Source organism: Halyomorpha halys, unplaced genomic scaffold (genome assembly GCF_000696795.3).
Source record: "Halyomorpha halys isolate HHAL.00 unplaced genomic scaffold, Hhal_1.1 Scaffold574.1, whole genome shotgun sequence".
Lineage (NCBI taxonomy): Eukaryota > Metazoa > Arthropoda > Insecta > Hemiptera > Pentatomidae > Halyomorpha > Halyomorpha halys.
Window position 1 is genome coordinate 397,247 of NW_027104908.1, and position 9,615 is coordinate 406,861.

Consider the following 9,615-nt stretch of genomic DNA (forward strand, 5'->3'; position numbering starts at 1 on the left):
TGATAAATTACTGAATAGTACATTAAATTAGCTTTAATATGATTTTTAAGATACATCTGTACCTGTAATGAATCCTGAGATATAGTCTTTACAAAATTAATTTAAAACTACTGAGTTTTCGTTAATTTTTTTATAAATGAAACTTTTTAAAAAGCTGTATCTTTATTAACGTTTTGAAACAACTGTCATTATTATACTTGACAGACTCGTCAATATTGATTAGTAATTATAAATAGTTTTTATTGAAGTAATAAAAAATTGGGGTTAAATACCTGATCTTTTTTACAACCGGGCTCCACAAACATTAACGGACATACCATAGGGATTTTTTTTTTCTGATCCTTAATTTATATTTTCAGTTAGGTCACTTAATTTTGAAGCGGCATGTAGAAGTAACATACTTAATTGAAATTAGGTATCTTGATTCAAACTGAGCTGTTAGTACGTGAGCAAGGCCACTGACGGGTTGTCACACTTTTTTGCAGTTGTGACTCTACTACCACGACAGTAAACGAAATTAAAGTTTTTGCATTGACACACATCTTCATACATTTTTTTTTTTTTTTTTACATAGATTTTCATTTATTCCTCCAGGCTATAGTAAAGTAATCCTAATAAGATGAGGATATTAATATACAACAATATATTGTAATAAATATATTAAAATTCTTACATTGGTTAAATTTAATTTCACGACTCATCAATAAAATTCAAGACAGCCTTTGACATCTTGGTTTTTTCTATTATAAAGCTTACAAAATTATATTAACAATTGCTTGTATTAATGGAGTGTTATTGTCGATAGTTCTTCTAGTACGTTAAAGACAATATAATACGTTATCAAGCAAATTATATCAACATTTTTAAGCCGTTTTTGTATTTAAATACATCAAATTTTTAGGAGTTATGGTAGCGTGATCATTGTGTTAGTTGCATGATGCTGTATGGTGACAGTAGTTTCAAAATTAACTGAAGGCTCTTTCAGTCAGGAATTCTTCTCTGGTTCCTCAGATTTTCGCCTAAGGGTAAAAAATTAGATTAATATATTATTAATAATAGGAGAAAATTCTAACTATAATATTTAAAAAATATTTTACCTTATAAATCTAATAGCGTGAAACATTAGTCAGAAATACGAAGGTGTCTCCTTCCTATTTAGGCCTGAAATATAAATTATATATACAATTAATTTGTATGACCCAAATTTTGTCAATAATTGTTTACGCTATATAATGAAATTTTAATATGAATATAAAAACTCTATGATTATTTCTAATTGGTTTATTGTTTAAATTCACTCTGATGACACATGCCTATTGTCAGTGAATAATGATCCTTCCATTGTATTCCAAACCCCCCAATCCCACATCACCACCCTTGAAGAATGGTGCCAAAACTGGAGGATTAAAATTAATTCTAATAAATCCCACCAAATCACATTTACCCTTCGTCTTGCCCCACAGTATCTTTTAATAATACCCCACTTATTCCTGTTAAACAGATCCGTTACTTAGGACTAAATCTGGACAAACGACTGACATGGAGATCATAAAAGACTGAAAAGACAGGAAACTGCTCGTCGATTCCGACTATTACAACATTTACTAGACAAACGGTCCAAACTTCCAATCCATTACAAAAGACTGATCTACATGACTATTATAAGGCCTATCTGGACATACGTAGTTGAGCTATGGGGCTCCACTAAGCCATCAAATTCCTCTCGAATCCTATCCTTACAGTCCAAAATCCTTCGTAAAAACCTTAATGCTCCTTACTTTGTCACAAATCAAATCATCCATCAGGACCTCAATGTCCCATATGTTGCCGATTTGGCCAGAACCAGATACCAATCCTTCCATGATTAACTTCCCAACCACCCAAATCAACTCGTTTCTAATCAGGCTTCTCCTTCACTACCTAATAATTCGCCTAGGCGTCTGAAGAGATGATGGCCTCGAGATCTTCTCTTTTAGAAAGTTTTTGGAGTTCTATCAACGGGTAGATTCTCCGCATGTTTGTATCATGTCATAATATCACTTACAGAAAATTTACTTGATGTGTATATATGTATACCGTTGTAAATAACAATAAATGAATTATTTAAGAAAAAAAATAACTCTAATCTTTTTACGTCATGGATGGTACCATCACTTTGCTGAATGTTGAAATCTTTTGAATTCTTTTAGGATCGATAAATTACCACAATCGATAGCTAAGGATATTATCTAACCTTTTTGGATGGAGTATAATGGAAACAGAAAGCTGCCAGATAAGTGAAGCCAAGTAGGCGTGCCTCATGATGTACTCCAGAGGCATGTCAGGGGAGCCAATGACCGGCGACCTGCTGTAAGTCTATGCTACAATGTTTGTCATGGCGTGGTCTTGCCCTTACTTCTTGATTTCACATTTAGTAATACTGGTGTGACAAGAAACTCTTGTTTAAATATAAAACAACATCAAGTTATAGGGAAACAACTGATTTGGAATCCTCAACAAGAGTGAAAAGACAGGAAACTGCTCGTCGATTCAGACTTTACAACACTTACTAGATAAACTGTATAAACTAATTGCAAAAGACTCATTCATGTTACCATGTAAGGCCTATCTGGACTTACTGAGTTAAGCATTGGGGTTTCACTAAACCAATACCAACTCCAATCCATCCATGATATACTTTCTAACCACCCAAACCCACTTATTCCTAACCTAGCTAATCCTTAATTACCTGATCATCCTATTATCCCAGGCATATGAAAAGATGGCCTCGAGATCTTCCTCACAAGAAATGTTATTGGAGTTCTATCAATGGGTAGACTCTCATGTCTATGTAATGTCATTGTATAACTCACATCAAATTTACTATTTGTATATATTTTAAATAAAGTTGTAAATATCAATAAATAACTTAAATAAAAAAAGTTAGAGGGAACAAAATCCCTGAAAGCTGCTAGATTGGAAACAAGATACGAGTAAAATTCACATTTTAAAAAATACATAGAAATGGTTTTATACATTTTGTTTCTATTTATTCCAAATACTTATTTTAAATTTTAAAAAAAATATCTAGTCATATAGAGAATAAAAAAAATGAATATTTACTAATACGAGTTCTGAGCATCGTAATGAGGTGACCTATAGATTTGTTGTAAATCGCAAATATCTATTACATGGGTATTTTTATAGCTATGGAGTACACTTATAAATTATCTGCTAGGTGTCGGGCATAACATACATATTTTTTTTTATTAATAGAAATTTTAATTAAACATTACTAATAATTAAGCCTTCACTGTCAGTAGCTTTACAGCCGCGACAGTTATTGACGTTTATCACGCCAGACATGATACTGATATTGTCCTACCACAACAGTAAATTTTACCGTGACAGTAACTGTCATTGGGTAACGGACGGAAGAGTACTGTTACCTACCACACTATACCTAATACGACAGTAATGTCCCGACGGTAAATGTTTTAATGACAGTAGCTTCACTATCGTAACATATATCAACTATCAGGGTATGCCTAGCATGACAGGATGGTCCCGATGGCCTATTATTCAGTTTAACCATTGTAAATGTCATTGTGTGATCTGATTTTAACGTGATAGTCTCTTCACATATCCGGTAATTAAAAAAATTAAATCTTTATCACTACAACCCATGAAGGGTAAGTGCTTTGTAAGGAATAGATCAACGGTTGTACAAGGAGGCGATTTGGTCAGAATCACACTCGACTCTATCTGGTAATAAACAAATAATAAAGCGGACTCGAAGGTTTCATGCCGATACCAGTAATCGATGTCTACATACATCTTACCAGTGACCCCCCTCCAAACCCAAATTTACTAATTCAATTTTAACACAATTCTCCCATCTATGTTCCGGTCGACCACTAGGACCGTTTAACGTCGATTCAGTGTTTATTAAGATTCTAGGGATCCGCTCGTTACTAAGCACTACAACCATACATGCCCATAAAGCTATGACCTGAATTATATTTACTATGTGCATTTATCTCAATTCACCGCTGTGTAGCTTTCTTAATTATCAGTTAATTCATGCTTTTCCGGTCCGAACATTTTATGTGATACTTTATTTTCAAGTACCATAAGGCAAAAAAAAATTGAGAAATCAGTAAGTAAAATAAAATATGAATGGAAAAATGGAAGAAATACTTACGAATTGGTGAAGACTGTCCGACACTTGCCGTTAAGCTTCTGCTGACCATCAGGGCACTTGCGGTCCGGTGCCTTGAAGATCTGCAGAGGAGTTCCGTTCTCTTCGTGGGTTTCAGAAGGGTCTATTTCTGGGAGCAGGCCTTGCCCAGCTGAAGAAGCGATCAGGCACGCCACCACCAGAACCAATCCTAAATATGAAGGCAGCATCTGAAAGAATAATTTAATATAGTATAGTATATATATTCTACCTTGGGGTATATACATTATACATTATGTCCATCTTTTACCCATAAAACCATTAGTTAAATTTTTTTTTGTTACGAGTTATAACTTTCGTCATGTTTCCATAAGCTTATTGGAGATTAGACACTTTATTTTGTTAAGGAATAGCCAAATATACAAATACATCCACCAATAAATAAAAAATATATAATAAATCGCCTAATATGATATAATCAGTAGATAGAGTAATAAGCTTAAAAATAAAATTTAAAAAATTTAGATTCCCTCGGATCTTCGAACTCAGACCTCTCATTAATTGCACAATTGTTAAGAAAGATTTATCCTATGTTCATCAAAATTAAAAAAATTAAATTACGAAAACCAGATAAAATAAAAGGAATATTGATAAATAATATTTATTGTTAAATCAATTATAGATGTAACGTAGAGAAAAACATAAAATGTATTTAAACTTATATGCATTTATTAAACTAAAAATTATTTTTTATATACTTTTTATTATCTTGTACGAGACTATTAGTTGTAATAATAATTCAACAACATTTATTCAAATTGCCTTCTTTGTTAATTCATATTACAGGTTATTATTACAATACTAATAAATTAATGATAATAAAATTTTTAAAAAATGTGAAGAAAGTTATAGTGACAAATACAGGTACATTTTGTCTGTACTAAATTGACTTGGGCATAATAGCCTGCCTTTATGTTGGACGAAACGTAACGAAAAGGACAAGTAATTTCTTTTAGTAAAGAAAGTAGAGGTTATTTGGATATTTTTTGTTGTTATTACTAACAATTTTGCTTTATATATTTTTTTCTGATACAATTAATCACTATCAGGCCTGGTTATGACAACATAATTCATAATATATCCTAAAACTAAAAGGAAAATATTCTAAGCAAAACGAAGAAGAGAGAACAATCGATTTAACCATTGAAGGTATCAAATTTTGCAACAATTAAACTCTTTAAGGTGTGTCCACACTATGAGGTTTTTAGGAACGAAATAAAAAACTTGTAAAACTATTAACATACTTAATACTTTATTTCTTGAAATAAAGCACTGGTTCTGGTCAGTAGTAGGAATAAACTTTGTTATTTTCTATTTTTTTTTTTATTTAGATAATATGAAATAAATGTAAACTAAGTTATGGTTAAAGTTGATTTAAAATATGTGAATATTTATTTTTAAATTAACAAAGTAAATTATAGTACGCTTAACTAGCTTTAATGTAAGTGCTAGGAGACATCTGTACATTTTATGGTTTTTGAGATATAGATTTCACAAAATAAATTCACAAACTACGGATTTTTCAGTATATTTTTATGAAATGGATGATACATCGAGAGTTATTTAACGTAAATAGCTCTATAAGGGCTCATATTTTGGCACGTTTACTCATCTTTAAATGATATTCTATTGTTGTTGGTAGTTTTATAGACATAGAGCTCGGGATCAAAAATTAAATTTTTATTTTAACGTTTTGAAACAGCCGTCATTTTGTATTTCCCCTACCTATACTTGGTAGACTCACCAATTTTGACTAGTTTTCATACATCATACACTTCTCGGTAATCAGAATAAATGTTTGTTATTTTCTATTTATTTTTTTAATTTTTAATATGACATAAGGCAATCCACAGGAATGGTAATGATTCCCTATGCATACTGATTAACCTCTTACGATGTTTCGTAATATCATTATATCTATAAATAATATTTAATGATATAAATAAACTTTATTGTACTATGTATGTACTTTAGATTATTTTTAATCACAGTATCGATAGCTGGTAAGAATATGTAAAGTAAACATAGGAGTCCATTTGTTTTTATTTTCTTTTAAACATTCTTAATCAGTTATACAGCTGTTACTGTTAAGTGTCTTCATTTATCTTTTAATCGCGCTTAGCTCATTTAGTTAACGAATTTTGTTTAGAGCTGTGAATAGGAATAAAATAAAAAAAATTAATGAAATAAAATAAAAATTATTTCTATAAAGATTTCGGAAAGAGATTACAAACATTAAACTCATTTATATCAAAAATTCATCCAAACACAATAGAAAACGTATGATTCGGATAGATTTTGGAAAGAAATGAATTGTTTGTTTTTTGGTATATACCTATATGTACACTAAATATTAATAATTAGTTTATACAAATGTTATGTAGAGATTGATTAGATAGTTGATTTTTTTTTTCAAAAATATATTATGGTATTAGATCAGTGTCGCTAAAAGATATAATGAGTTAGAAAGCATTTGTTGGTAAAAGGTAAGTGGGTTGTGGTCACCTTTAGCAAAGACAGAAGGCCACAGGTTGGCTTACACCGGCTCTGGCACTAGACTGCGTGTCCAGCCAGTTCCCCCACTATACGCCACAACTGATCCTTTCAGATTTACATACAGATATATTATATATAAAATGTATGCATGTATATAGGGTATTCCGAAATACAGAATCCTCAAAACCTACAATTTTTAGAATTATAATTTTTTGCAGTCTACATTGTGAATGTATTGTTACACTATTTATACGCAAATTGTCAAAAAAAGAAAAACATTTATGTATAATTTAATTTATTTTTCAAGACCGGTTTGTTTATCAATCATAATAAAAAATGACGTAAAAATAAGGATAAAGAAACAAATAAAACATCATTAGTGCAACATGTATCTAAAAATAAACAAATAGAAAGAAGGTCGGGGTGTCATAAAAAATAAAATAAAAACTCAAGTTGTATTTAAACGTATTAACCCCTTACAATACATACAATCGAAAACGGATGATTCGGATAGATTTTGAAAAGAATCTGAACCAAGACTGGTTTTAATAAATAATTATAAAAAAATAAGGATGAAAACCCAAATAAAACAGGCCTGGTGCAATATGTATCTAAACCAATGAAAAGAAGATGGTCCGGGTGCGATAAAAAAATAAAAAATAATTAAACGTATTGTTCCCGTTTTCAGGGCTTCATCAAACCTTTTTTATTAAATATTTATTTATTGCTATTTACAACTGTACGTTGTAATACATTATAATACATTTAGTAAATCTGATCTAAGATAAATTGGAATGTTACAGGCATGTAGAGAAACTACCCATTGGTAGCACTTTAATGACATTTTACATTAGCTGGTCACCTGTCCATCTTCTTTTCAGGCGCCTTGGAGGATTGTCAAGAATGGAAGAGGATGCAAAGTCAGAAACTGGGGGGTTTGAGTGGTTAGGGAGATGATAATGGGAGGAGTGATATCTGGTTCGGCCTAGATCGGTTACATAGGGATCATTAAGGTATGATTTTATTTGTGACAAAGTAAGTAGCATTGAGGATTTAACGAAGGTTTTTGGATTCTAAGGATTGAATACGAGAGGAATTCGAAGGTTTAGTGGAGCCCCAATGCTCAATTCCATATGTCCAGATTGGCCTTATTACGGTCTTAATTTAATGTGTTGGAAGTTTCGACCGATTGTCTAGTAACATCAGACCTAAAGAAGATACAAACAACTAAAATAATATGACAAAGAAAGAGAATAGATAACATGAAATAAAGGTAAACTAAGGTATGGCTAAAATTGATTTAAAATATGTGAAAATTTATATTAAAACAAAGTAAATTATAGTACGTTTAACTAGCTTTAATGTAAGTGCTAGCAGACATCTGTACGACTTATGGTTTTTGAGATATAGATTTATCAAAATAAATTCACAAACTACTGATTTTTCAGTGCATTCCTATGATATATAGAGAACTATTTAAGGTAAACAGCTCTATTATGGCTTATCTTTTGGCGCATTTACTCTTTTTTAAACGATGTTCTATTAAGATGTGTTTGTAGTTTTATAAATGTAGAGTTTGGAATGAAAAATTAATTTTTTTAACGTTTTGAGGCAGCCGTCATTTTGTATTTGCCCTACCTATACTTGTCAGACTCATCAATTTTGACTATTTTTTATTAAAGTAAATTAGAAATTGAGGAGAACTAACTTCCTTTTTTTCTCATCTTAAGCTCTTGTACTATCGAATAATCTCATTGATTTTAAAAATGTAGGTGATTCAGTAAGAGCCCAATTGAAATAGACAGGAAATTGGACGCTTTTTAATCATTTTGTTACATTTCCTTGTATCCTTACAGGAAAGATATACTTTTAACATTATATAAAAAAAGTACTCGACCAGTTCGTGAAATACCTTTTGTACTCCACATATCCTTAATCTTTAAAGGAAATTAAATCATTAACAATACAGTCATAATCCTTTTAATTTCGACCTTTGCCCTTGTTGAAGTCCGATTTTTAAAATGTTCCTTTAACCGATAATGTATGGAAAATGTCAGTAATGAATTTGACATCAGATTAAATATGAATTATAGGTACTCATAGAGATGCAGTATAATTTGTTTTATCAGCATATACTAGAAAGCTGATTTCCTCTACTTTTATAATTATAATCTTTTCAGTCTTACCATATTATCTTCATTACTACCTAAGACCGTAATATATTGTGATTACGCTAGGATTTTGTTTCATTAAAAAAAAAAAACCTTAAAACAGTTTTGAAATAAAATAAAAAAACATATTTTTCCTGTTTACATGATGATTATTTTTACACCAATACCTGTTTGATTATCTAATATTTATGGGTTTTTGTTTTTATATAGTTTTATATTTCGGTTATTAATGGTTTTAAGTGTTAGGGAAAGATTGAGAGAAAATATTAGTCAATTCGTACATGTATTCATTTTTTTTATATTTACGCTTGAAAAAAAATTTTTTTTCTTTAATACCGTGGCCACAACACCAAAATTAATCCGACTCCGAATTTCTTATAAGGAAAGTTAAATAATGAGTAAGGTATTGTGAGTAGAGAGGAAAATAATGAATGATAGCTTATCTCGGGTGACGAAACGGTATGCAATGCTAAGATCCATTGATTGTAGTCACATATCGTTTAGTAATTAACTAAAGATTGCCAATTGTTCTGTTATTACCCGAATATATGAGTTCGATTTTATTATTTATTTTGATTCCTCACTACTACTCACTACTCAGGACGAAGATGTTTCACTCACATTTAATTATTTTGTTATCCAAGAACTAATCTGGATATGTGTATGTCTATTAACTCTTATTCTAATTCTCTCTCTCTCTCTCTCTCTCTCTATATATATATATATATA

The 9,615-nt window shown here is 30.6% G+C and overlaps 1 long non-coding RNA gene across 2 annotated transcripts in view; it reads right to left on the reverse strand.

Moving 5' to 3' along the window:
• Positions 1-644: 644 nt before the first annotated feature.
• LOC106684364 (uncharacterized) overlaps positions 645-9,615 on the reverse strand; it is a 48,356-nt gene continuing 39,385 nt past the window's right edge. The window contains exons 1-4 of one of the 2 annotated variants that reach the window (XR_001343694.2): positions 6,725-6,797; positions 4,184-4,389; positions 1,098-1,161; positions 645-1,019 (exon numbers count right to left, since the gene is read on the reverse strand). This is a non-coding gene — a long non-coding RNA (uncharacterized lncRNA). Of the gene's footprint in view, positions 1,020-1,097; positions 1,162-4,183; positions 4,390-6,724; positions 6,798-9,615 lie in introns of those variants that run through there. The other variant, XR_010843048.1, reaches the window with a different exon arrangement.